The 26,379-nt window shown below is 39.5% G+C and overlaps 1 protein-coding gene across 9 annotated transcripts in view; it reads left to right on the plus strand.

The window, feature by feature from the left end:
* PPP2R3A (protein phosphatase 2 regulatory subunit B''alpha) overlaps nucleotides 1–26,379 on the plus strand; it is a 233,838-nt gene that overhangs the window by 25,361 nt on the left and 182,098 nt on the right. For 5 of the 9 annotated variants that reach the window (XM_086353737.1, XM_086354135.1, XM_086354464.1 and 2 more), the window contains exon 2: nucleotides 23,597–23,750. The exons of 1 other annotated variant lie outside the window; for it this stretch is intronic. The gene's annotated coding sequence lies outside the window, so the exon portion shown is untranslated. Of the gene's footprint in view, nucleotides 1–23,563; nucleotides 23,751–26,379 lie in introns of all 9 variants that reach the window. 3 more of the 9 variants (XM_086353829.1, XM_086354208.1, XM_086354553.1) reach the window with 1 other exon arrangement.

Below are 26,379 nucleotides of genomic sequence, written 5' to 3' on the forward strand. Positions count from 1 at the left end.
CTTAGAGATTGTCATATGAGTGAAGTAAGTCAGGGAGAGAAAGACAAATACCATATGATAGTACTTATATGTGTAATCTTAAAAAAATGATAGAAATGAACTTATTTGTAAAACAGAAGTACTAGTCACAGATGTGGAAAACAAACTTACGGTTACTAGGGAATTGGGGGAAGGGATAAATTGGGAGATTGAGATTGACATATACACACTACTGTATATAAAAGAGATAACTAATAAAGACCTGGAGCTTCCCTTGTGGCTCAGATGGTAAAGAGTCTGCCTGCAACGCAGGAGTCCCAGGTTCAATCCCTGGGTGGGGAAGATCCCATGGAGGAGGGTTGGCAGTCCGCTTCTTTCCTGGAGTTTCCCATGGACAGAGAAGCCTGGTAAGCTACAGTCCATGGAGTTGCATAGAGCCAGACATGACTGAGCGACTAACGCATACATAATAAGGACCTACTTACTGTATAGCACAGGGAACTCTACTCCATACTCTGTAATGGCCTGTATGGGAAAAGACATTTTTTTAAGTATATATATTTATAACAGATTCACTTTTCTATTTGTTTCAGTTGTATAGCAAAGTGGATCAACTATATTGCAATAAAATTTTTTAAATAATAAAGTGAGTTTGGAAGTAGTCCCTCTTCTTCTGCTTTTTGGAAGAGTTTAAGGAGGACCATTATAGTGTTTTTAAGTGTTGGTCTTGGTTGTAATATAGTTTAAATTGTACTCATAGTGGACTGTTGGTTAAAGATGGAACATGTGTGAAACACATGTCAGAATATCGTAAATTAATGAAGCACATGAAAATGATAATTCTGTAAAACTGTTTCAAGATGCTTTTATGGAATATGTAATTTGCATTCATCTGATCAAAATTTGTATGAAATACCAAGATGTTTCTAATACTTAAAAAATTATTAAAAGAAGCTGGGTGAAAGGTATAAGGGAATTCTCTGTGTTCTTTTGGGAGTTCTTCTGGAAATCTATAATTATTTCAAGATATAAAGGTTTTTCAATCATTTTAAATACAAAAACATTAGCCAACATGCCTTAGTTTAAAATCATATATGCATTCATATATGTATATAATTGACATTTGCTATTTCCTATTCTTAAAGCTACTGAAAAGAAAAATAATTCAGGATTGTTAACTAAGTACAAATACTAATAGCAAGGTAAAGATACTTTATTGAATATTATGAGACATAGAAAGGGTCTAATCAAATTAAGATGCTTTCATTTCTAAAATGGATTGTCAGTTGTGGATTCCATGTTGTATGAAATAAGGAAGAGGTTGCCCTAAAAAGAATTCATCTTCAACTTACTACACAACTAGTGTTACAGACAGCTGGATGTTTATTATATCAATAATTGAGCATACTCTGTTTAGATACTTAAACTTCTAAAAAGGAAAGATTTAAACACTTGAAAATGTGAAAAAAAGGATTATTCTATCCAATTGACTTTTTGTTTATTGGTGACAAATATCTATAGTATATGTTTGCTGAGAACTTCTCTCAAAGAGTACATGAAACCATTTTCTACCTTGATATTTAAAAACAAAACCTCCAAATTATCAAAATAATGTGTAGGCCCAGTCACTGAAATTGTACCGATTGATGTCAAATTGTGCCTGGAAAAGACATGTACCATCATCCAAATGTAGGGACAGGATGTGTCACGTGATGTGGCCGTTTAACTGAAGAGCACAGCCTTGCTGCTCACTTTCAGAAGGGTAATAGTTTCCCCTCTTTCAATGCATGTTGTCACTTTGATCTTAAAACTGGGCAGATGGATACATGTATTGCACAACTGCCCCATTATAATCAAAGATTACAATGTCCACAAGATTCTAGGCTGCTTAAAAAAAGAAAAAAATGTTAAGTATTCATTACACAGTATGAAGTTTTTTGGTTACAGATTAAATGAAGAAAGATTTGGAGAGGGAAGGCAGTAGAGTATTGTGAAAGCAAGAGCTGAAAGAAAAATGGAGTCAGAATATCAATGAAGGTATATGTTTGAATGTCATAGAAAATGATTAGCTATAAGGAATAAATATCCACTTAAAGATATATTAGTAAAAAGGTTATTTATAGTAAAAATATACAGAGAGCATATCAGTTCACTATTTTAGAAACTGAGCATACTACTCTTTCTCTCTGTATTATATGTACTCTTTTTTCTTAACCCCAGCTTCTGCTGTGTTACTCATTATGAATGCCCCCAAGCAGTGGTCTAAAAAGGAAAGATTTAAACACTCAAAAATAAGAAAAATGTAAAATAAGGGTTATTCTATCCAACTGGCTTTTTGTTATAGCCTTCAGTTCTGTAGACTTTAAGACCCAGAGCTCTCAGCTAATTGACAATGTTTCAGTGCTCTAATTCCAAGTCCCAAGTAGAGAAAACAAGGTTGGCCTACCTTGAGTCAGTGTCCCAACTAAACTTGACCAGAGATTGGATAGCATGTGACTCATAAAGTTGTCCCACCTAGCCTGTGAAGAAGGCAAGTCTCTAAGAAGTAGGCTGTTCTATAACATCTACAGGATGCTCTCCTATATCTCTTGTTCAGTATATTGGAGAGAAGATCAGTTCGAGAAGGAATGGATAAGTGCCCTGAGCTCTGAGAAAAAGAGGGGATTATAAAATATATACACCCCCCCAACACACACACAAAATAAAAGAGTGTAATAGTCTCCTAAGTGTAATCTTCCTAGGAAGATTAGGTCAGTTTACATAAATCTCAGCAGTATCTTTCTGGATCCATCTCTTAGAGTAATGGAAGTCAAAAACAAACAAAACAAAATGGGGCCTATTCAAACTTAAAAGCTTTGCCCAGCAAAAGAAAACAAACAAAACAAAAGACAGCCCTCAGAATGGGAGAAAATATTTGCAAACAAAGCAACTGACAAGGGTTTAACCTCCAAAATATACTTACAGCCTGATATCAAAAAACTCAAACAACAAAGCAACCCAGTCAAAAAATGGATAGAAAATCTAAATAGACATTTAACCAAAGAGAACATTCAGATGGCCAAAAAGCACATGAAAAGATACTGAACATTGCTAATTACTGGAAAATTGCAAATCAAAACTGCAGTAAGGTATAACCTCACACCAGTCAAAATGACCATCATCAAAAAGTCTACAAGTAATAAATGCTGGAGAGTGTAGAGAAAAAGGAACCCTCCTGCACTGTTGGTGGGAATGCGAATATGTAGCCACTATAGAGAACAGTACAGAGGTTCCTTAAAAAACTAAAAATAGAGCTGCCATATGATCCTGCAGTCCCCCTTCTGGGCATATATCCAGAAAGAAACTGTAATTTGAAAAGATACATGCACCCCAGTGTTCACTGCAGCACTTTTTACAATAGCCAAGACATGGAAGCAACCAAAATGTCTATCAAGAGATGAATGAATAAAGGAGATATAATATATATGTGTGTATATGCATATATACACACATACATATACATACAGTGGAATGTTGTGTGCATACTCAGTTGCTAAGTCATATCCAACTCTTTGCGACCCCATGGACTCTAGCCTGTCAGGTTCCTCTGTCCATGGGATTTTCCAGGCAAGAATACTGGAGTGAGTTGCCATTTCCTTCTCCAGGGAATCTTCCCAACCCAGGGATGCAACCCAAGTCTCCTACATTGGCAGGCACATTCTTTACCTCTGAGCCACCTGGGAAGCCACAGCAAAATATTACTCAGCATTAAAAAGAATTAAATGTTATTTGCAGCAACATGGATGGATCTAGGAATTATTCTAAGTGAAGTAAGTCAGAGAAAGATAAATAGTCCATGATATCACTTATATTTGAAATCTAAAAGGTACCAATGAATATATATGTGTAACTGAATCACCTTGCTGTACATCTGAAACAAACACAAAGTTGTAAACCACGTATACTTAAATTTTAAAATATTTTTTAAAAAGAAAGAAAATAAAAACAAATTATTTAAATGAACTTATATACAGAACAGAAATAGGCCCACAGACATAGAAAAACTTATGGTTACCAAAAGGAAAAGAGAGTAGGGATGAATTAGGAGTTTGGAATTAACATATACACACTACTATATATAAAATACATAACCACCAAGCACCTACTGTATAGCACAGAGAACTATACTTAATATTTTGTAGTAACCTATAAGGAGAAAGAATCTGAAAAAGAATATTTATGTTTGTGTATTGTATGTACATATAGGGGTTTCCCAGGTGGTGCTAGTGGTAAAGAGCTCGCCTGCCATTGAAGGAGAAATGAGAGATGTGGGTTTGATCCCTAGGTTGGAAATATTCCCTGGAAAAGGGCATGGCAACCCACTCCAGTATTCTTGCCTGGAGAATCCCATAGATAGAGGAGCCTGGCAGGTTACAGTCCATAGGGTCGCAAGGAGTCAGACACGACTAAAGTGACAACGTGCACATGTATGTGTAACTGAATCACTTTGCTGTACACTTGAAAGTAACACAACATTGTAAATCACCTCTGCTTCAGTTTTTTAAAGATCAATTAGGTCAGTTTACAAAATGAACCACCCACTGTCCATTCTATAACCCTATTCAACTTTGTTGTCCCGATAATCTTTACAGCTGCTTCCCATCCAACAGGAATGAGGGTCTTGGGAGATGAGATAAAGTAAATGATTAAAACTTTAGGAATATAACCAAAAATTTCCTGTAGTATAATGTCTGTCAAGGTGTAGATAGATACCTAGATCTAAAGTCTGTTTCCCAGCTACAGTCATGATAAAAGTTTGTTTAAGCAGATGACAGATCAGACTGGAAAGCTCCATTAAGTTCCATCCAGCTCACCAAGCTTAGTAAGCACCAGCATTCAAATGTCCTGGTCCTCCCACTCCAAAGTAATGGGGTTGGTATTGTCTTGATCCCCTCGTGCATAGTATAGGTGAGTAGTAGCAAGGGCATTCATAAGGAGGAGCACTGCCAGGGGTAGATATACAGAGTGACAGTACTAAGCAACAGAAGTACTGGTTAAGTACTGGTTAATGGTACTATTTATCAGTGTGGATGTGTTACTTTTCTTAAAGGACCAAGACCTAGTTGGAAGAATGTTTTCAGATGCTTCAGTAAGAAAATACCTGTACAGGAATGCATTCTGTAGGATTTGGACATGTGTTACTTAAGTTTGGAGATCAGGGTGGTACATGGCCCCCTTATTGGTTAACCAGAAATCTATTGATGAGTGGACTTTTATGAAGGAGCTTTCCTAGCAATAGTATGAGAACAGTCAATCCTGCTTTTGGCAGGCAGTCTTTCTCAGTGTATATTGGGAGGGAATGGTGCTGGGTCATGCAGCTCTAGTGGATTGTCTTCTGTACATTGTCTCTCAGTATTTTGTCATATGGGCCAGGATGCTGGTCTTAGATTCAGGGCGTGTGCTAAACCTCTTTATCAGGTAAAATGAAGGTTAGGCCACCTCATTCTAGATGGTGTGAGTCAGTCCCTCCTGAAACTAGTTTTCTAAAAAAAAAAAATAACAAAACTAGTTTTAAAAAAGTGACTCTGTTCCCAGTCCAAGTCTTATCTGAAGAATCAGAAATAGTAGTATATTAACAGATTGCTTCCTTCACTTCCTCATTAAGTTCTTCCTCTATACCAAGCGCTGTACTGGTGTAGGGATACTGTAATGAACAAGCAAACAAGATCCCTGCCTCTGTGGCGGTTACATTCTATTGCAGGGATAAATATATTAAATGTGTAAACAATAAACAAAATAATTATAGATACTGATAAGTGCTGAACAGACAATAAACTGAGTAATGGGGTGAAAGTGAAAGCTGCTCAGTCGTGTCTGACTCTTTGAAACCCAATTGAAGTACGTATTACTCAGCCATTAAAAAGAATACATTTGAATCAGTTCTAATGAGGTGGATGAAACTGGAGCCTATTATACAGAGTGAAGTAAGCCAGAAAGAAAAACACCAATACAGTATACTAACGCATATATATGGAATTTAGAAAGATGGTAACGATAACCCTGTATGCGAGACAGCAAAAGAGACACAGATGTATAGAACAGTCTTTTGGACTCTGTGGGAGAGGGACAGGGGGAATGATTTGGGAGAATGGCATTGAAACATGTATAATATCATATAAGAAACGAATCGCCAGTTCAGGTTCGATGCAGGATACTGGATGCTTGGGGCTGGTGCACTGGGACGACCCAGAGGGATAGTATGGGGAGGGAGCTGGGAGGGGGGTTCAGGATGGGGAACACGTGTATACCTGTGGCGGATTCATGTTGATGTATGGCAAAACCAATACAATATTGTAAAGTAATTAACCTCCAATTAAAATAAATAAATTTATATTAAAAAATAATAATAATAAAAAAAAGAAACCCAATGGATTATGCAGTCCATGGAATTCTCCAGGACAGAATACTGGAATGGGTAACCTTTCCCTTCTCCAGGGGATCTTCCCAACCCAGGGATCGAACCCAGGTCTCCCGCATTGCGGGCAGATTCTTTACCAGTTGAGCCACAAGGGAAGCCCAAGCACACTGGAGTGGTAGCCTATCCCTTCTCCAGCAGATCTTCCTGACCCAGGAATTGAACTGGGGTCTCCTGCATTGCAGGTGGATTCTTTATCAACTGAGCTATCAGGGAAGGGTAGAGAGTAATGAAACAGGACCTTGGTCAAGGAAGAAGTGTTTATTGCAGGAACCAAAACAGAGGCCAAGGAAGAACAGAACAAAATGAGGCCAGTAAAGTGGTAAGTAGATTCTGGACCTATATTTGGCCATGGTAGAGGAGTTTAGATTTTGTTCGGAATGGAGTAGGTGACCATTGTTGTTGTTGTTGTTCAGTTGTTCAGTAGTGTCTAACAGTGTGCGACCCCATGGATTGCAGCACTCCAGACTTCCCTGTCCTTCACCATCTACCAAAGTTTGCTCAAACTCATGTCCATTGAGTCGGTAATGCCATCCAACCATCTTATTCTCTGTCAGCCCTTCTCCTGCCTTCCATCTTTCCCAGCATCAGGATTTTTTTCCAGTGAGTCAGCTCTTGCCATCAGGTGGCCAAAGTACTGGAGCTTTAGTATCAGTCCTTCCAATGAGTATTCAGGGTTGATTTCCTTTAGGATTGACTGGTTTGATTTCCTTGCAATCCAAGGGACTCTCAAGAGTCTTCTCCAGCAATCCAGTTTGAGGACATCAATTCTTTAGCGCTCAGTCTATTTTATTGTCCAGCTCTCGACGTCTGTACATGACTACTGGAAAAATCATCAGATCATATCAGTCATTCAGTCATGTCTGACTCTTTGTGACCCCATGAATCGCAGCACGCCAGGCCTCCCTGTCCATCACCGACTCCTGGAGTTCACTCAGCCTCACATCCATCGAGTCAGTGATGCCATCCAGCCATCTCATCCTCTGTCGTCCCCTTCTCCTCCTGCCCTCAATCTCTCCCAGCCTCAGAGTCTTTTCCAATGAGTCAACTCTTTGCATGAGGTGGCCAAAGTACAGGAGTTTCAGCTTTAGCATCATTCCTTCCAAAGAAATCCCAGAGCTGATCTCCTTCAGAATGGACTGGTTGGATTTCCTTGCAGTCCAAGGGACTCTCAAGAGTCTTCTCCAACACCACAGTTCAAAAGCATCAATTCTTCGGCGCTCAGCCTTCTTCACAGTCCAACTCCCACATCCATACATGACCACAGGAAAAACCATAGCCTTGACTAGACGAACCTTTGTTGGCAAAGTAATGTCTCTGCTTTTGAATATGCTATCTAGGTTGGTCATAACTTTCCTTCCAAGGAGTAAGCGTCTTTTAATTTCATGGCTGCAGTCACCATCTGTAGTGATTTTGGAGCCCAGAAAAATAAAGTCTGACACTGTTTCCACTGTTTCCCCATCTATTTCCCATGAAGTGGTGGGACCGGATGCCATGATCTTCGTTTTCTGAATGTTGAGCTTTAAGGCAACTTTTTCACTCTCCACTTTCACTTTCATCAAGAGGCTTTTGAGTTCCTCTTCACCTTCTGCCATAAGGGTGGTGTCATCTGCATATCTGAGGTTATTGATATTTCTCCCGGCAATCTTGATTCCAGCTTGTGTTTCTTCCAGTCCAGCGTTTCTCATGATGTACTCTGCATAGAAGTTAAATAAACAGGGTGACAATATACAGCCTTGATGAACTCCTTTTCCTATTTGGAACCAGTCTGTTGTTCCATGTCCAGTTCTAACTGTTGCTTCCTGACCTGCATACAGATTTCTCAAGAGGCAGGTCAGGTGGGCTGGTATTCCCATGTCTTTCAGAATTTTCCACAGTTTATTGTGATCCACACAGTCAAAGGCTTTGGCATAGTCAATAAAGCAGAAATAGATGTTTTTCTGGAACTATCTTGCTTTTTCTATGATCCAGCAGATGTTGGCAATTGGATCTCTGGTTCCTCTGCCTTTTCTAAAACCAGCTTGAACATCAGGAAGTTCACGGTTCACATATTGTTGAAGCCTGGCTTGGAGAATTTTGAGCATTACTTTACTAGCGTGTGAGATGAGTGCAATTGTGAGGTAGTTTGAGCATTCTTTGGCATTGCCTTTCTTTGGGATTGGAATGAAAACTGACCTTTTCCAGTCCTGTGGCCACTGCTGAATTTTCCAAATTTGCTGGCATATTGAGTGCAGCACTTTCACAGCATCATCTTTCAGGATTTGGAATAGCTCAACTGGAATTCCATCACCTCCACTAGCTTTGTTCATAGTGATGCTTTCTAAAAATCATAGCTTTGACTATATGAACCTTTGTAGGCAAAATAATGTCTTTGCTTTTTAATACGCTGTCTAGATTTGTCATTGCTTTTCTTCCGAGTGAGTGTCTTAATTTCATGGTTACAGTCATTGTCCACATTGATTTTGGAGCCCAGGAAAATAAAGTCTGTCACCGTTTCCATTGTTTCCCCATCTATTTGCCATGAAGTGATTGGACTAGATGCCATGATCTTTGTTTTTTGAATGTTGAGTTTTAAGCCAGCTTTTTCACTCTCCTTTTTTACTTTCATTAAGAGGCTCTTTAATTCCTCTTCACTTTCTGCCATAAGGGTGGTGTCATCTGCATATCTGAGGTTATTGGTATTTCTCTCAGCAGTGTTCATTCCGGTTTATGCTTCATCCAGCCTGGCATTTCACATGATGTACTCTGCATGTAAGTTAAATAAGCAGGGTGACAATGTACAGCCTTGACGTACTCCTCTCTCAATTTGGAACCAGTCTGTTGTTCTGAGTGTTCTAACTGTTGCATCTTGACCTGAATACAGGTTTCTCAGGAGGCAGGTCAAGTGGTCTGGTATTCCCATCTCTTTAAGAATTTGTTGTGATCCACACAGCCACGGGCTTTAGCGTAGTCAATGAAGCAAAAGTAGATGTTTTTCTGGAATTCTCTAGCTTTTTCTGTGATCCAACGGATGTTGGCAATTTGATCTCTGGTTCCTCTGCCTTGTACATCTGAAAGTTCTTGGTTCATATACTGTTTAAGCCTGGCTTGGAGAATTTTGAGCATGAGCTTGATAGCATGTGAAATGAGTGAAGTTGTGTGGTAGTTTGAACATTCTTTGCCTTGCCTTTCTTTGGGATTGGAATGAAAACTGACCTTTTCCAGTCCTGTGGCCACTGCTAAGTTTTCCAGATTTGCTGACATATTGAGTGCAGCACTTTTAACAGCATCATCTTTAGGAATTGGAATAGCTCAGCTGGAATTCCAACACCTCCACTAGTTTTGTTCGTAGTGACGCTTCCTAAGGCCCACTTGACTTCACACTCCAGGATGTCTGGCTCTAGGTGAGCGATCACATCATTGTGCTTATCTGGGACATGAAGATCTTTTTTGTATAGTTCTTGCAACTATACAAAAAGTTGTAGAGTGCATTCTTGCTACCTCTTCATAATATCTTCTGCTTCTGTTAGGTCCATACCATTTCTGTCCTTTATTGTGCCCATCTTTGCATGAAAAGTTCCCTAGGTATCTCTAATTTTCTTGAGGACATGTCTAGTCTTACCCAGTCTGTTGGTTTCCTCTGTTTCTTTGCATTGTTCACTTAAAAGGGCTTTCTTATGCCTCCTTGAAATTCTCTGGAATTATGCATTCAGATGAGTATATCTTTCCTTTTATCCTTTGCCTTTTGCTTCTCTTTTCTCAGCTATTTGTAAGGCCTCCTCAAACAACCATTTTGCCTTTTTGCATTTCTTTTTCTTGGGGATGGTTATGATCACTGTCTCCTAGACAGTGTTACAAACCTCCATCCATAGTTCTTCAGGCACTCTATCAGATTTAATCCCTTGAATCTGTTTGTCACTTTCACTGTATAATCATAAGGGATTTGATTTTGGTCATACCTGAATGGCCTGGTGGTTTTCCCTATGTTCTTCAATTTACATCTGAATTTTGTAGTCAGCTCCCGTCTTGTTTTTGGTAACTGGTAACCACTGGAGCATTTTAAATAGGAGTGTGATTCACTGATTTGTATTGCTGTAAATGTGCTGTTTGAAAAATTACTGAAGTATGGAGAGGCAACATGGATAGCAGAGAGACCAGTTAGAAGGCCATAATGGTAGTGCAGGTAATAGAGCTGGGTAATTTGGGCCAAGATTGTAGCAGGATTCTAATTAGAAGTGGTCAAAATTGAGAGAGGTTTTGGCAATAGGGTTGATAGGCCTTAGTGAGCTTATTGGAGGAGGAAATGGCAACCCACTCCAGTATTCTTGCCGAGAAAATCCCATGGACAGAGAAGCCTGGCAGGCTACAGTCCATGGGGTTGCAAAGATTCAGATATGACTGAGCGACTGAGCACAGTGAGTTTATATCCTAGGTATGGCCAACAAATATGTCAAGATGGCCATTGTGCTTTTTTGGGCTTACAGCCTACCAAGTTATCTGTAAAAAGATCTAATGCCCCCATAAGTTATTCCAGTTGTGTTACCAGCTATACTGGGTTGTCTGTGTATACAGTAAGGAATTCAGTTCAGTTCAGTCGCTTAGTCGTGTCCGACTCCTTGTGACCCCATGAATTGCAGCATGCCAGGCATCCCTGTCCATCACCAACTCCCAGAGTTCACCCAAACCCATGTCCATCAAGTCAGTGATGCCATCCAGCCATCTCATCCCCTGTCGTCCCCTTCTCCTCCTGCCCCCAATCCCTCCCAGCATCAGAGTGTTTTCCAATGAGTCAACTCTTTGCATGAGGTGGCCAAAGTATTGGAGTTTCAGCTTTAGCATCAGTCCTTCCAGTGAACACCCAGGACTGATCTCCTTTAGGATGGACTGGTTGGATCTCCTTGCAGTCCAAGGGATTCTCAAGAGTCTTCTCCAACACCACAGTTCAAAAGCATCAATTCTTTGGCACTCAGCTTTCTTTACAGTCCAACTTTCACATCCATACATGACTACTGGAAAAACCATAGCCTTGACTAGATGGACCTTTGTTCGCAGAGTAATGTTTCTGCTTTTGAATACGCTATCTAGGTTGGTCATAACTTTCCTTCCAAGGAGTAAGCGTCTTTTAATTTCATGGCTGCAGTCACCATCTGTAGTGATTTTGGAGCCCCAAAAAATAAAGTCTGACACTGTTTCCACTGTTTCCCCATCTATTTGCCATGAAGTGATGGGACCGGATGCCATGATCTTAGTTTTCTGAATGTTGAGCTTTAAGCCAACTTTTTCACTCTCCTCTTTTACTTTCATTAAGAGGCTTTTTAGTTCCTCTTCACTTTCTGCCATAAGGGTGATGTCATCTGCATATCTGAAGTTATTGATATTTCTCCCGGCAGTCTTGATTCCAGCTTGTGCTTCTTCCGGTCCAGCGTTTCTCATGATGTACTCTGACCCTTGCTAGACCTCATCTACAGGGAAACAGAGGACCCTTAGTCCCACATGTAGAATGCCAACTGAATGAAGAACTTTGAGAGTGTCTCAGGTTCTCATGTCCTTCAGGCTGAATAACGGGTGGTGAGGCAGGCTTGGTGGTGGCCCTAGACTTGGACTCGTCAGCTCAGTCTAACAACCATATGTATGCCCAGAAAATACAAAGCAAGTCCTGAACAATCTCACTTGTTCTGTTACAGCAAATAATTCTGTTTATTCTCATCTCTCCTACTCTCAGATTTCTGACTCTGTGGTCAACCTCTATACCTACTTCTAGCCTTATTGTTTGGACACCCATTATGTCTCCCCCCTGGAACCTGGTTCTCACCTCTGCTTTCCTGTCTGATCTCAGCATCCTCTTTCCCAGCTCCCTACTCTCCCAAATACAACCTGTTAAAATTTTTTCTGCTGAAATTGTGGCCACAGAGGCCCACTAGAGGTGGTGGCTGAGACTTGTGCCACAAGGATTGTTTTGTTTAGTTGGGTACTACTATGCAGCCCAGAAGACCACAACCTTTTGCCCGAAATTGACTTAAAGATATACAAGTGCTTCCTGCACTCTTCCAGTGGGCAGGCTCAGAGATTTGCTGAATCTGTGCAAAAGTGAACCAGTGATCTTATTTATAGTATGATTTCAACTGAGATACATTAAGGTTGGTTAAATAGAGGGCATCAATTGGCTCTATAAATAAGATATCAAAACTGTATCCAGGGCACAAACAGAAATGGGGAAGCACTGAGTTCTTTTGAGAGACACTTGAAAACTGAAAATCGTCAGCTCAAAATAATCTGCATTTCCTTCTTGCCTGTAGAGATTTCAACTGGGCTGTTCCAGATATTTCCATTTGCTCTGTTTCTCTCCCTCAGTTGAATTTTGGGGTGCTCCGCAGCATCTAACAGTTAATATATTAAGAAAATAACACTGAATTCCTGTTTTATGCTGTGCACTGGCTTCATATTGAGGATATGAGGATGAGTAAATTGCAGTGGCTTTCTGGCTCATTTCTACTTCTGCTTCCCTGATCCATCACACTGCCACCTGAATCCCATCATCTGTGTTCTTGAAAAACTTAGCAGTGCTATAAATGCTTAATGGAGAAGGCAATGGCAACTCACTCCAGTACTCTTGCCTGGAAAATCCCATGGATGGAGAAGCCTGGTAGGCTGCAGTTCATGGGGTCGCTACGAGTCAGACATGACTGAGCGACTTCACTTTCACTTTTCACTTTCATGCATTGGAGAAGGAAATGGCAGCCCACTCCAATGTTCTTGCCTGGAGAATCCCAGGGACGGGGGAGCCTGGTAGGCTGCCATCTGTGGGGTCGCACAGAGTCAAACACGACTGAAGCGACTTAGCAGCAGCAAATGCTTAATAAATGCCTTGTGAATAAATGGAAATTATTTCCAAGCTTCTTTTATTCAGAAAATCTTTGCACTAAACTTTTGTATTTCTTTTCCTCCAAATCAAATCTCGTATTTCACACTTATTAATACATTAATTTTTTTTCTTGCCCTGATGCTTGACGCTCTTGCATGTTTACAGTCTTCTGCATTTTTCATTTCCTTCCTTGATTTAATCTTATAGGTCTCTTGTTCTAAAGAAAAAAATTAAACTACACGCTTGACTTTATGGCATGTCTTATGTATAGCTCTGCTTCTGGATATGATGCCATGTATGTATATGCCTTTAATTATTTCTCAGCTTTATTATTGAACAAGCCCATTGTCTTAATTATGGTTATAAAATTTGGTAATATACTCGTGGTCTAAAGTTCAGATAGGTAGCATTAACATTATTCATTGGTCCTTAAGGGTCTACATTTTACTCTATTAATGTATCTTATGTATTTTGTTTGGCTACTTTATGTGGCACAATTTCATTATTCACTAATAAATTTATTAAGTTATCATGGTTTCTGAAACACAAAATTGAGATTAAAAAAGAACCTTTTATGTTCTTTTTATCCAGGTTACTACAAAGAACTTCAGGGTTCTGTAGATTTATGTCCATCCTTCCTTTTTCACTCCTTCCGATCTTCCTTCCTTCTTGCCATCCTTCCATCTTTCTGTCCTTCTAGCCTTTTTTTCCCTTTCTTGTTCCTGCTGAGATTTGAGGTATTTCCTTCCCTATATGTTGAGAAATCTGAAATTATGGCAAGGACTCAAGTACTGTCTATCCCACCTCCTTTGCCTTTAATATGGCCATGGTGTAAGACAGAGGGGCTTTGATGTTAAAGAAAATTATGCTCAGTCAGTTTTTCCTCTTTCTAAGTATGTAATATGAGCAAGTTTTTTTTTTTTTTTTTAAACTTAGCCTCAGTCTACTCATCTGTGAAATAGAGATAACACTGTATTCAGTGCTGGCATAAAAATACATTAGAAAATGCATTTAAGTGTTCAACATAATACCTAGCATATGAATACTTTTGAAGTGATAATACTAATCTTCCCTTTGCAAGTCCAGTTCAAGAAGGATCAGTCAACACAGCAGCATGCCTCTGCTTCTCCCTCCCAGGTATTCACACATACCTCTCCCCTGTATCTAAGGAATACAGGCCCACGATAAGAGTACTCAAAGAAGTATTCCTAGTTCTCTTTCTTGCTGTCTCATTATCTGCTGATGATGGTAGCATAATCCCTGCAGAGGATGGTCTTTTGCCTGATGAATGACCATCTTGACTTTGCCAGTGGAGTCCTAGAGAGGATGTTCTTACTCTGAAAGTGAAAGTCACTTCAGTCATGTTCGATTCTGTGGTCCTATGGAATGTAGCTCTCCAGGCTCCTCTGTCCTTGTAATTCTCCAGGCAAGAATACTGGAGTGGATTGCCATTCCCTTCTCCAGGAGATCTTCCCAACCCAGGGATCAAACCCAGGTCTTCTGCATTGCAGGCAGATTCTTTACCAACTGAGCCACCAGGGAAGCCCACTTACTCTCAGCTCACTAGCACATTTTGGGTAAATGCTACTCCTTCATATGTGTGGCTCTTAAAATATACTTCTGGATATTCTAAAGGCTTAGGGTAAGATCATGGGAGAAAGTGGCTGAGACGGATTAGAGAACAAGATCAGTATATTTAACATTGTAGAGAAAAGGTCAAGAACCAAAGAGGCCAGGATATCAGATGGATTATCTATTTGACTGTCAAAATCAATAAGAAATAAACTAGAAATACTGTTGGAATGACAGTGAGCTAAAAGCTAAAATCAAGGAATGAAAGGGAGTGACTTTGGGGAGCCTTAAATCCTGCAATAAGGAAGGCAGGTGGGTGATAGAATTGAATGGTATGTGACTCAGAGCAGGGGATTTAGGGGGAGGGCAGGCAGAGAAGCAATGCAGAACAAGAAGGGCTTCTACCAGGCCTCATGTTTGAAGGGTGTGGAAAAGAGTCATCATCTAAGAGGGCTACAAGGAAACAGCATCCTCAGGGGAAAGTACAGATTCAATTTAAATAAGAAAGTAGAGGGAGTTGAAGAAAGTGTCAGAGAAGAGATCCAAGATCTGGGGAATTTGCTGATGTCTATACATGTGTTCGGAGAAGGCAATGGCATCCCACTCCAGTACTCTTGCCTGGAAAATCCTATGGATGGAGGAGCCTGGTAGGCTACAGTCCGTGGGGTTGCTGAGAGTCAGACATGACTGAGTGACTTCACTTTCACTTTTCACTTTCACGCATTGGAGAAGGAAATGGCAACCCACTCCAGTGTTCTTGCCTGGAGAATCCCAGGGACGGGGGAGCCTGGTGGGCTTCCGTCCGTGGGGTCGCATAGAGTTGGACATGACTGAAGCGACTTAGCAGCAGCAGCAGCAGCAGCATACATGTGTTCTGTAGGGCCCAGTGATGGGTTACAATTTCTGGAGGTAGGATAGAAGCTTGGAGTCCATCGTCATCAGCATCTCTCCCTTGCATACATTCAAAAGCTTTCACCACCATACCTACCCACTCTTTGCCATAGTATCCATATACTCTGCTTTCTTTCCTATTAACCTAAGTGCTTTGTAATTCTTTCTCTTACATCAGTTTTACCCTCTCTGAGTCATTGTTTTATACATGAAAATATGCTTGTATTGCATATTTAAAATATGCAATTTAAAAAATAATTCTCCTTGACTCCACCTTCCTCTCTATTACCTTATTTCAGTTAAACTTCACAGCAAAACTTCTTGTAAAAGTTGTCTATATTCTATCAATAATTTCTGTCTTCGCATTCTTTTTTTTGTTTTTTTAACTCAGATCAGATCAGATCAGTCGCTCAGTCGTGTCCGACTCTTTGCAACCCCATGAATCGCAGCACTCCAGGCCTCCCTGTCCATTACCAACTCCCGGAGTTCACTCAGACTCACGTCCATCAAGTCAGTGATGCCATCCAGCCATCTCATCCTCTGTCATCCCCTACTCCTCCTGCTGCCAATCCCTCCCAGCATCAGAGTCTTTTCCAATGAGTCAACTCTTCACATGAGGTGGCCAAAGTACTGGAGTTTCAGCTTTAGCATCATTCCTTCCAAAGAAATCCCAGAGCTGATCTCCTTCAGAATGGACTGGTTGCCAGTCATATTTCTGCTTCCCAAATTTCATCAACACATTTTTCTATACTTACCTGGTTTAACGTTCAGGAACAGAATTAACCACTCTGTCCTCCTTGAAATACCTTATTCACTTTAAAATATTTGTCAAGAACTGTGCAATATCTTAGATTTTACCCTGTTTGTAAGCCAGCAGTTTAGCTTGCCAGTTTCATGAATGGTGTGAGGTGAATGTGATAACCACTACACTACAGAAACTCCATTAGTTTCATGAATGGTGGTAGAAGGCACAAGACTTATGGATCAGAGACAGGTAAATTGTCTGTAATAACATAGCAATAGCAGTAGCCACAGTAGGAGTCTTTTTGTACTGGTTCCCTTAGCCCAGTCACTCTGAGGCAGTGTGAAAGGGGCCAAACTACAGCTACTGGCATGGTAGGTTGTGTTATTAGAAAGGCAGCCTGATCTTAGAGAATGCAAATCTTTTATGATGGGCAGTTAGCATGCCTTCTCTTTGCTCCAGAGGGAGGCAGTATCAAGTGTTCCAAGGTCGTTTGCTATACAGACAGTCTTGAAAAAGATCATGTGGAACTGTCATATTATATAAAATATCTTATCACTAATTATCAAGACAGGCAGTGCCTTGCTTGCAATGTGTATAGAATCATGAGAGACCCATGGAGAACTGTCTCACAATTCCTCCCTTCCTGACCACTTCTTTTCTGTCTTCTCTGCTGATTCCACTTCATTCCCTCAGACTCTAAGTACTGTAGGTACTACTCTACTGTAGCCATTAGCTCATGTAGCTACTTAATTTAAATTTTCAACTATTCAGTTGCATTAGCCATATTTCAGGTATTTGAGAGCCACATGAATGGCACAGATATATAAAATATTTCATCATCTCAGACAGTTCTATTGAACAGCACCTAGTCTTAGCCTTGGTTGCTTCTTTCTTATTCCGTTCCTATATAGAAACATAGATTTCTGTAGAATCTTAAAGAATAAGATTTATTATAGGATATATATGTATGTATTTTCTTTCTATATTCCCTCCCTTGGTGATCTCATCTAGTCTCAAGGCTTTAACTATGAGTCTCGAATTTATACCAGCCTAAATCTCTCCCCAGAAGTCTAGGTTTAATTCTCTAACAGCATTCTGCACATCTTTATCTGAATGTCTAGTAGGCATCTCAAAAGTAACAGCCAAAATTGAGTTACTGACCACCTTGCCACCACTGATTCATCTCCCACCAATGAATTGGTTCTTCCTGCAGTCTTCCCAGTCTGAATTATCTCAGTTTTCTTCTTCCAATTGTTCAGGAAAAGAAACAACTGTTTTAAAAAAAAAAGCAACCCTTAGATTCACCCTTGACCTCTCTCTTTTCCACAAAGCTCTCACATGTGTCTCATTGGCTCTTGTTTCAAAATATATCCAGAATCTGACTTTTCAGCTTTCCTCTACTGTCACTTGGTTCAAGCCAACATCATCTTTTGCCTGGAATATTCTAAGCAAATTTGGCACCCTTTTTTGGGCTGCCTACTTCTACTCTCGTCCCTGTAGTCTGTTCCCATAAGAGCAACTAAAATGATCTTGTTTTAAAAGTAAGTCAGATCATGTAATTTCTCTGCTTAAAATTCCTTAGTAGCTTCCTATCTCATTCAGTAAAAGTCAAAGTCTAGTCACACTGGCATTCTCACCTTGCTAAAATATGAAGATGTGTTCCCACCTCAGAGCCTTTATAGTTGATATTTTTTCTGTCATGCCCCTTCCCTCCAACCAAGCTCCACACTTGTGCTTTTTCCCTCATGATACTGACTTATTGAAGAGACCTGGCCAGTTGTCTTAGAGAATGAGCCATATCATGAACTTCTCTGTTTACCTATGGTGGTTTAAAACTTATTTCTCTATTGCCTATATTTCCTATAAATGAATGTTAAATCTGAAAATTTGATTAAAGCTAAATATTCTTGGCAAGAAAAGTCCATGCGTGATATTCAGGTTTCATAATGCATCCAGTTGGGAGCTACGTATTATCTGATATCCCACCGTTAGTGATTCTAAGTTTAACTAAGGTGTTACGGTGGTGACTTTCAGATCCCTTCATTATAAATTTATATTTGTACCTTTGTGATTAACAATCTGAATGGTGAATGTTATTTTTTTAATCACATGATTTTTAAGAATAATTTTGAGCTATTTGTATTTTTTCAAATAAAATATATTTTAGAGATCCATCCAATATATATTGGGTTGGCCAAAGAGTTCATTCAGTTTTTTCCTGTAAGATGGCTTTAGTAGGGCTCAGTGTATTTAACTTCATTCAACACAATTTTGTTAGGTTGTATTGTTACAGCTGTCGTATCAGCGCTCATTTTTCAGAAAACTCACCAAAATAGGTGAATTTTTGTGTAGCCATTTTAATATTGAAAATGGAAGAAAAGAAGCAGTTATTTCAGCATATTATGCTTTATTATTTCAAGAAAAGTAAAAACACAACTGAAATGTAAGGAAAGATTTTTGCAGTGTATAGAGAAGGTGCTGTGACTGATTGAACATGTCAAGTGAAAAGTGAAAGTGAAAGTCACTCAGTTGTTCATGTCTGACTCTTTGCGACCCCATGGACTATGTAGTCCATGGAATTCTCCAGGCCAGAATACTGGAGTGGGTAGCCTTTCCCTTCTCCAGGAGATCTTCCCAACCCAGGGATTGAACCCAGGTCTCCTGCATTGCAGGTGGATTCTTTACTAGCTGAGCCACAAGGAAAGCCAAAGAATACTGGAGTTGGTAGCCTATCCCTTCTCCAGCAGATCTTCCCAACCCAGGAATTGAAGTGGGGTCTCCTCATTGCAGGTGGATTCTTTACCAACTGAGCTATGAGGGAAGCCTGAACATGTCAAAAGTGGTTTGCAAAGTTGCATGCTAGAGATTCTTTGCTGGACGATGCTTTATAGTAGAACAGTTGAAGTTGATAGTGATCAAACTGAGACATTAATTAAGAACAATCAACACTACACTAAGGGACCCAACTTAGTCATTTACACCAGCTTGGTTATGTTAAATTGCTCTGATGTTTGGATTCCGCGTAAGTTAAGCGAAAAAGAACTTCTTAACCATATTTACACATGTGATTCTCTACTGAAACATAACCAAAACATTCAGTTTTTTAAGACAAATTGTGATAGGTGATGAAAAGTAAATACCGTACAATAATGTGGAACAGAAGAGATCATGGGGCAAGTGAAATGAACCACCACCAACCACACCAAAGGCCAGTCTTTATCCAACGAAGGTGATGTTGTGTATATGATGGGATTGGAAGGGAGTCCTCTCTTATGAGCTCCTTCCAGAAAACCAAACGATTGATTCCAGCAGGTACTGCTCCCAGTTAGACCAACTGAAAGCAGCAGTTGATGCTAAGTGTCCAAAATTTGTGAATAGAAGCTCATAATCTTTCATCGGGATAAGCAAGACTGCATGTTTCTTTGATAACCAGGCAAAAACTGTTACAGCTTGACTGGGATATTCTGATTCACCCACCATATTCATCAGATATTCCAACTTCAGATTTCCATTTATTTCAGTCTTTAAAAAGTTCTCTTAATGGAAAAATTTCAATTCCCTAAAAGACTGTAAAAAGCACCTGGAACAGTTTTTTGCTCAAAAAGAGAAAAAGTTTTGCGAAGATAGAATTATGAAGTTGCCTGAAAAATGGCAGAAGATACTGGAACAAAACATTGAATACATTGTTCAGTGAAGTGCTTGGTGAAAATGAAAAATATGTCTTTTATTTTTATTTTAAAATGGAAGGAACTTTTTGGCCAACCCAGTAAAGCAGATAACAGCAGAGCTATTCTAATTGCAGTGGGAAATGGCTAGTATTGGCAGCTTCCAAGGGAACTCTGACGAGCTGTTTGTAATTCACAGAGCCCAGCCAAGCGCTGGAGGAAGCGAGGCCTGAAGAAGGTCCATGAAGTCTGAAGGTGGCCTCTCGCCTTATGAGAGAGGTTCGGCGTGCTTTGTGCTAGAGCAATGTGTCACTTCCTGGGAAAGCCGTGGTTATGGATGGTCACCAGAATGGCAGTTGGTTTTTCCCTGGCAGTCCACCCACTGCTTTTAGTTGTCTGGGTGCTGTCTTTGACATTCTATCTGTTCTGCAGATGTGAAGATTTGAAATTACTTCATTTTTAGTGTGTGTTGGGCTGCAGTCTTTTCCTTTTTTTCCGGCTTCAGTTGGAAACTCTTCATCCACAAAGAATTCCAGAATCAGACATTATTCATCTTGTGTCTGGAACACTAAAATCTCATGAGCTTCCATGTCTTACCTCTTTCCACCTTTAAAATATTGAAAATACTGTCACAGCTGAAGTCAGTTTTATTATTTGCTTGCTGCTTGCTTCCTTTATGCACCTTTATCATAGAGCTTTAATGTGCCTTAGTAAAGAGCTGAACAAGTAAATTTGGTATGTCCACAGATTGTATCTAGGATGTATGCCATGATTTTAATTTTCATGAAAAGGTGTTTTCCTGTCTTAAGTGGAAACGGCAGATGATAAACTATAATTGTCTCACTTTTGTTTTAAAAATTGATAAATATTTGTAAAATTCCACATGTCTATTTATGTGTATGTTTATGTGTGTGTTGAAAGTCAAAAAGGGGAAAAATCTTCATATTGATACTGTCTCTGGGTGTGATCTTTATTTTCCTCTTTGTATTTTCTCTTTCTCTTTTTTTTTCCCAGCAGTCATGTCTTATATCTCAGTCATTACTTTTACAAAGATTAAAACTGTTGTTTAAGAAATAAGCAGTTATAACTTCAATCTGTCAAATCCAAGCTACGTTCAAAGCAGTTTCAGACTCCTCCTCAGCTACTGCCATCCATGCCATCTTTGGGGATTTTTCCCTGGTCTGTTATCGTCCCATTCAAGCAAGTTTCCCCCTGACTCAGGCTTCTATTTATTTTACTCAGGTTCCTGGTCATCACCTAGAATTGTCCACTTGCCTCTGGAGAGCTTCTCTGATCACTTGTACCTCAATAAACTTGTCAGAAAAAGAAAGATGGATGTAAAAATTATGTTCTAAAAGGAACTGTCACGAGAATGTGATTTCCATCAAGGCCCAGAAGTGCCCCCCAGTATACCCCTGTATACCCCAGTTGAATGGATTGATTTATTCTTCTTTGCCTCATTTATTTTGGAAGTTCCTACAGTCAGGAGTTTTGCTTGTTTTCTGTGATACCCTAAACATTTCAGGTACTTAGTATACATTAACAAATAGTCCTTTTTTCTTTTTAAAGATCCATAATTACCTAATAAAACTGAATGTAGGATCTGTTGTCAGCTTTGGCCAGAATTTGTACTTGCACAGGGATACGGAAAAGAACAGGATTTAAAGATAACTTATGGACTTCCCTGTGACTCAGTGGTAAAGAATCTGCCTGCCAGTGCAGGAGGCCAGGTTCAATCCCTAATCGGGAAAGATCCCACATGCTGTGGAGCAACTAAGCCTGTGCACCACAGCTTTTGAGCCTGTGCTCTAGAGCCCGGGAGCCACAACTGCTGAGCCCATGGGAGGCTCCACAGCAAGAGAAGCCACAACAGTGAGTAGCCCCTGCTCCCCACACCTAGAAAAAGTCCACGCAGCAACAGAGACCCAGCACCAAAAAGAAAGAAAGAAATTTTTAAAAAGAAATAAAGATAACTTACATTCAGATTGTGCTCATAGATTTGTGATCACAGGTAGTCACATAAGCCTTTGAGCTGCCTTCATTTACAGCCTCACTGATTCTCTTCTGAAATCTCTGTGCAGAGCCCTTCTACCTGCTCTGCCTGGCGTTGGTCTTGCTTCCCCAGCTCTGTCCTCCGCAGTGCTACACCGTGATACGCCCACAGTGTAAACCTGACTGAGTCCCCCCACCCCCACTGAAGCCGCTCGGGAGTCTCTGATGCTGTTGCCTCTTCCCCACCCCTTTAGTGGTAGCACCTAGAAGCCTCTCTTCACACTTGACATTGAAATAACACCAAACTCCCAGGAGCTCCTCATATCTCCCAGGCCACCTCCTGCCTGGCCCTCTTTATCCACAAGGCATCTTCCATTTCTTTCAGCAGCCACTGCTTCTGCTCCATTCCAAACTGGGCTTGGCAGTCCTGCTCTCTGGGGTGCCTTCCTTGATATAAAAAATATTCTTTTCTCTGCCTACTTACACTGTAAGCTCGCTTGAGGCAAAATTATAGGATTTGTAGTTTACTTGTCTTGAAGAGTACCTGGCTTGTAGTAGCATCAAATGTTTATTAAACTGGGTTGTATATATGTTCTTCTACATCATCCAAATGATTTTCATCTACAGAATGTGATTTTATCTTTATATGATCTGCTCCAAAATAAGAAAAGCCTTAGAAAAGGGAAATGTATGAATCAGAGTAACTTAAAGTACTAGCAGCAATGGAGATAGCTATTGTTGATGTTTTGGAATGTATTATAGAGAATTTTTTAATTATACAATGGTCAAAGTTTAACCACCAGACTTCCCAGGTAGCTCAAAGGTAAAGAGTCCACCTGCCAATGCAAGAGATGCAGGAAACTCCATTTGGATCCCTGGGTCAGGAAGATTCCCTGGAGAAGGAAATGGCAACCCACTCCAGTATTCTTGTCTGGCAAATCACGTGAGCAGAGGAGCCTGGTAGGTTACAGTCCATGGGATTGCGAAGAGTCAGACAGGACTGAGTGAGTGAGCGTGCTCACATGCACAAAGTTTAACTTCATGATTTGCCACTTAGAGCCAATACTCAGAAATCGGTAGTTTTGCAAATGACATGCATTAAAAATTAATAGCCAGTTCAGGGACTTCCGTGGTGGTCCGGTGGCTGAGACTCCGTACTCCTAATGCAGGGGGCCCAGGTTTGATCCCTAGTCAGGGAACTAGGTCCCACATGCTACAACTAAGAGTTCACATGCCACAACTAAACCTCTTGTGTGCCTCAGCTAAACACCGGCACAGCCTAATAAATAAATATTTTTAAAAAATTAATACCCAGTTCATTGTGCTTCCCCTATCAAAAAAATACAGAGTAGTTTTTAGGTAAAATATTGCTTTTTTGTAATTCAAGGCAAGAAAGAATGTTTTGCTTTTCTTGTGTTCCCTAGACCCCAGAACCATCACTTGTCCTGTTTTTCCAGAGGAGAAGGCGAATCCCAGTGAGGGCATTGACTTGACCGTCTTACTGAGCTTGTCAGTGCAGAAGTAGAAGCTGGACGAGGAACTCCTGCCTGCCCACCTGGTGCTTTTTCCCTCAGCCACATTTCCTCCTCCTCCACTGGAGTAAAGAAAAAAGTAAGTCTTTAAGCACTTCCTAGATCCTGTATGCTCAAATTAGGCCTGCTGCTGAGATGCTCTTAAAAGTAAAGACATCAGCGTTAAACCTAGAACATTGTTCTTTCATGTTCATATATATAGTTTCTTTGAGCATCAGAAAAATATTGCCTTCTATGAGATTTCTTATTTTCTCAACAATTTTTGAAGTGAACACAACAGATAAAATATTCCAGGTCTCCTTTTTTTAGCCTACAAGTAGCTCTGTAGTATATGTTTTTGTATCCCTCTAAATTGTTCTCTTGGGATCAGTTTCCATACTGAGTCATCCACTACAGAGTGCCGGTGTTTTCCAGGCAGACTATCTTATTATTTCTAAATGACTCATTCCTTCTGAATCATCACACCTTATGTACTGTGTTTTAAAAAAAAAAAAAGTTTTAAGCATTTTTCTACAATTTTTCCTTATCTAGTCTCCAGAATGTCCTATTTAAATAACACGGATATTCAAACAGTCGTCCCTTGCGTCTATGATTTATGCAGATCATTTTCTTCTTGAACCCTTTCATCAGCTGAGATAAGTGGTGGAAGTTCTTTACCTCATACTCTCTGCTCCAGGTGTTTCCTGAAATAGAACACACAAATAGCAACATAAAAAATTGTGTAACATCATTCTCTATTTTCCATCATTATATGTATGCTGTTTAAGGTTTTATTAACTCCTCAAATTTCTACATGAAATTAGGGAGAAACATGTACAAAACAAAAGTATAGTTTTAATGTTTATTGGTACACAAACTCTTCAGAATTGAGAATGTTGGAAGAATGTAGCACTTTGCTCCCTTGACTTCCATGTCACATTTGGCTGGTTCTCTTCCTGCCTTTTGAAAATGCAGTCTCTGTCTCCTTCCTTGCATCCTTCTCTTCACCCTATACATATCAGCCTTCCTCAGAGTTTTGTCTTTGTCTTATTTCTCATTCTGTGCAGATCAGTCTTGTACACTCTTGTGACTTTAAAACCTTTATCTGACACTTACTCCCAAGTTTTTATTTTCAACTCCTGTCTCTTTACTGCCATGTATATTCATCTGAATGGGAAGTATCTCTTCGGGATGCCCTACGAAAACAGCCCATGCCTGAAGCTGAATTTCAGTTTTCTCACCCCCCTTCCATCACATTAGCTAAATAAAGGGTAAAAATTATGTGACCATCTCAACAGGTTCAGAATAGATATTTAACAGAACTAAACCACCTCATGAGATTTTTTAAAAATCTCAACAAACTAGAAATAGAACTTTCTCAATCTGATAAAGGATATCTACTAAAAAATCTGCAGCTCTCATCATGGTGAAAGACTGAGTACTTTTCCCTAAGATCAGATACAAGGCAAGGATTTCTGAACTCATATTTCTAGTCAGTATTGTTCTGAAGATTCTAACCAGTGCAATGGTCAGTAAGGCAGTAAATATTGGAAAGGGAAAAAGTAAAACTCTCTAGTATCAGACAATACGATAGTCTATATGAAAAATCCCAAGGAATTTACCCTCCCCCAAATCCTTTAATAAATGAATTTAGCCCAGTGGCAAGTGATAAGATCAATATACATAAATCAGCTGTATTTTTCTATACCAACAACAAACACGGTGGAAAATGAAATTAGTATAACTACCATTTGTATTAGCATCATAAAACGTGAAATATTTGGAAGTAAATTTAATGAAAGGCCTATAGACATTGCTTAGAGAAATGAAAGAGCATGTAAATACATGGAGAGATACATTTATGTTCATGGATTATAATGATTGAAGACTTGATATTGTTAAGGTCTCCATTGTCACCAATGATTTAGATTAAATGAAATTCCAGTCAATACCCCTGCATATTTCTTTGTGAAAATAGGCACAGTGATTCCAGTATCACTATGGAAGTGCAGAGGACCTAGAATAGCCGAAACAATTCTGAAAAAGAAGAAATGGTGCATTTACATTATTATCTTAAGGCTTACTATAAAGCTACAATAATTAAAACAGAATAGTATTGGTATATACAAAGACAAAAGAATAGAGAATCCAGAAATAAGTCTATATGTATGGTGATTTGCTTTTCAACAGAGGCTCCAACACAGTTCAGTAGGGACAGGTTAGTCTTTTGAACAAGTGATGCAGGATAATGTTGAAATTCAGCCTCATTCCATACATGAAAATTATTTCAAAATAGATCAGAGACACTTGAAACCCCTAAAAACCTTAAGGCATCTATGACCTTAAGATAGACAGAAATTTTAAGACAGGATACAAATTTATTAACTACACAAGATACTTTGATTAATTGGATTAATAAAATTATTAGAATTAAAATTGGAATTAAAATCTCCTATTCTTCAAAAGCTACTGCTCAGAAACTGGATAGGAAAGCCACAGACCAAGAGACAATATCTACATCTAAAATATGTAAATGAGCTTTTAGAACTCAGTAGTCAAAAGCAACCCAAAAGATTTGAATAGAAACTTAACCAAAAAAAGAATTGTATATGAATTGCTAATAATAAGCATTTGACACTTTGTTGTAGAGCAGAAACTAGCACATTATAAAGCAACTATACCCCAATTTTTAGAAAAGCATATAAAAATTGCTCAACATCATTAGTCAT

The sequence above is a fragment of the Bos grunniens genome, chromosome 1 (genome assembly GCF_055505025.1).
Source record: "Bos grunniens cultivar Pamir isolate PY7600 chromosome 1, Bosgru_T2T1.0, whole genome shotgun sequence".
NCBI classification, from domain to species: domain Eukaryota; kingdom Metazoa; phylum Chordata; class Mammalia; order Artiodactyla; family Bovidae; genus Bos; species Bos grunniens.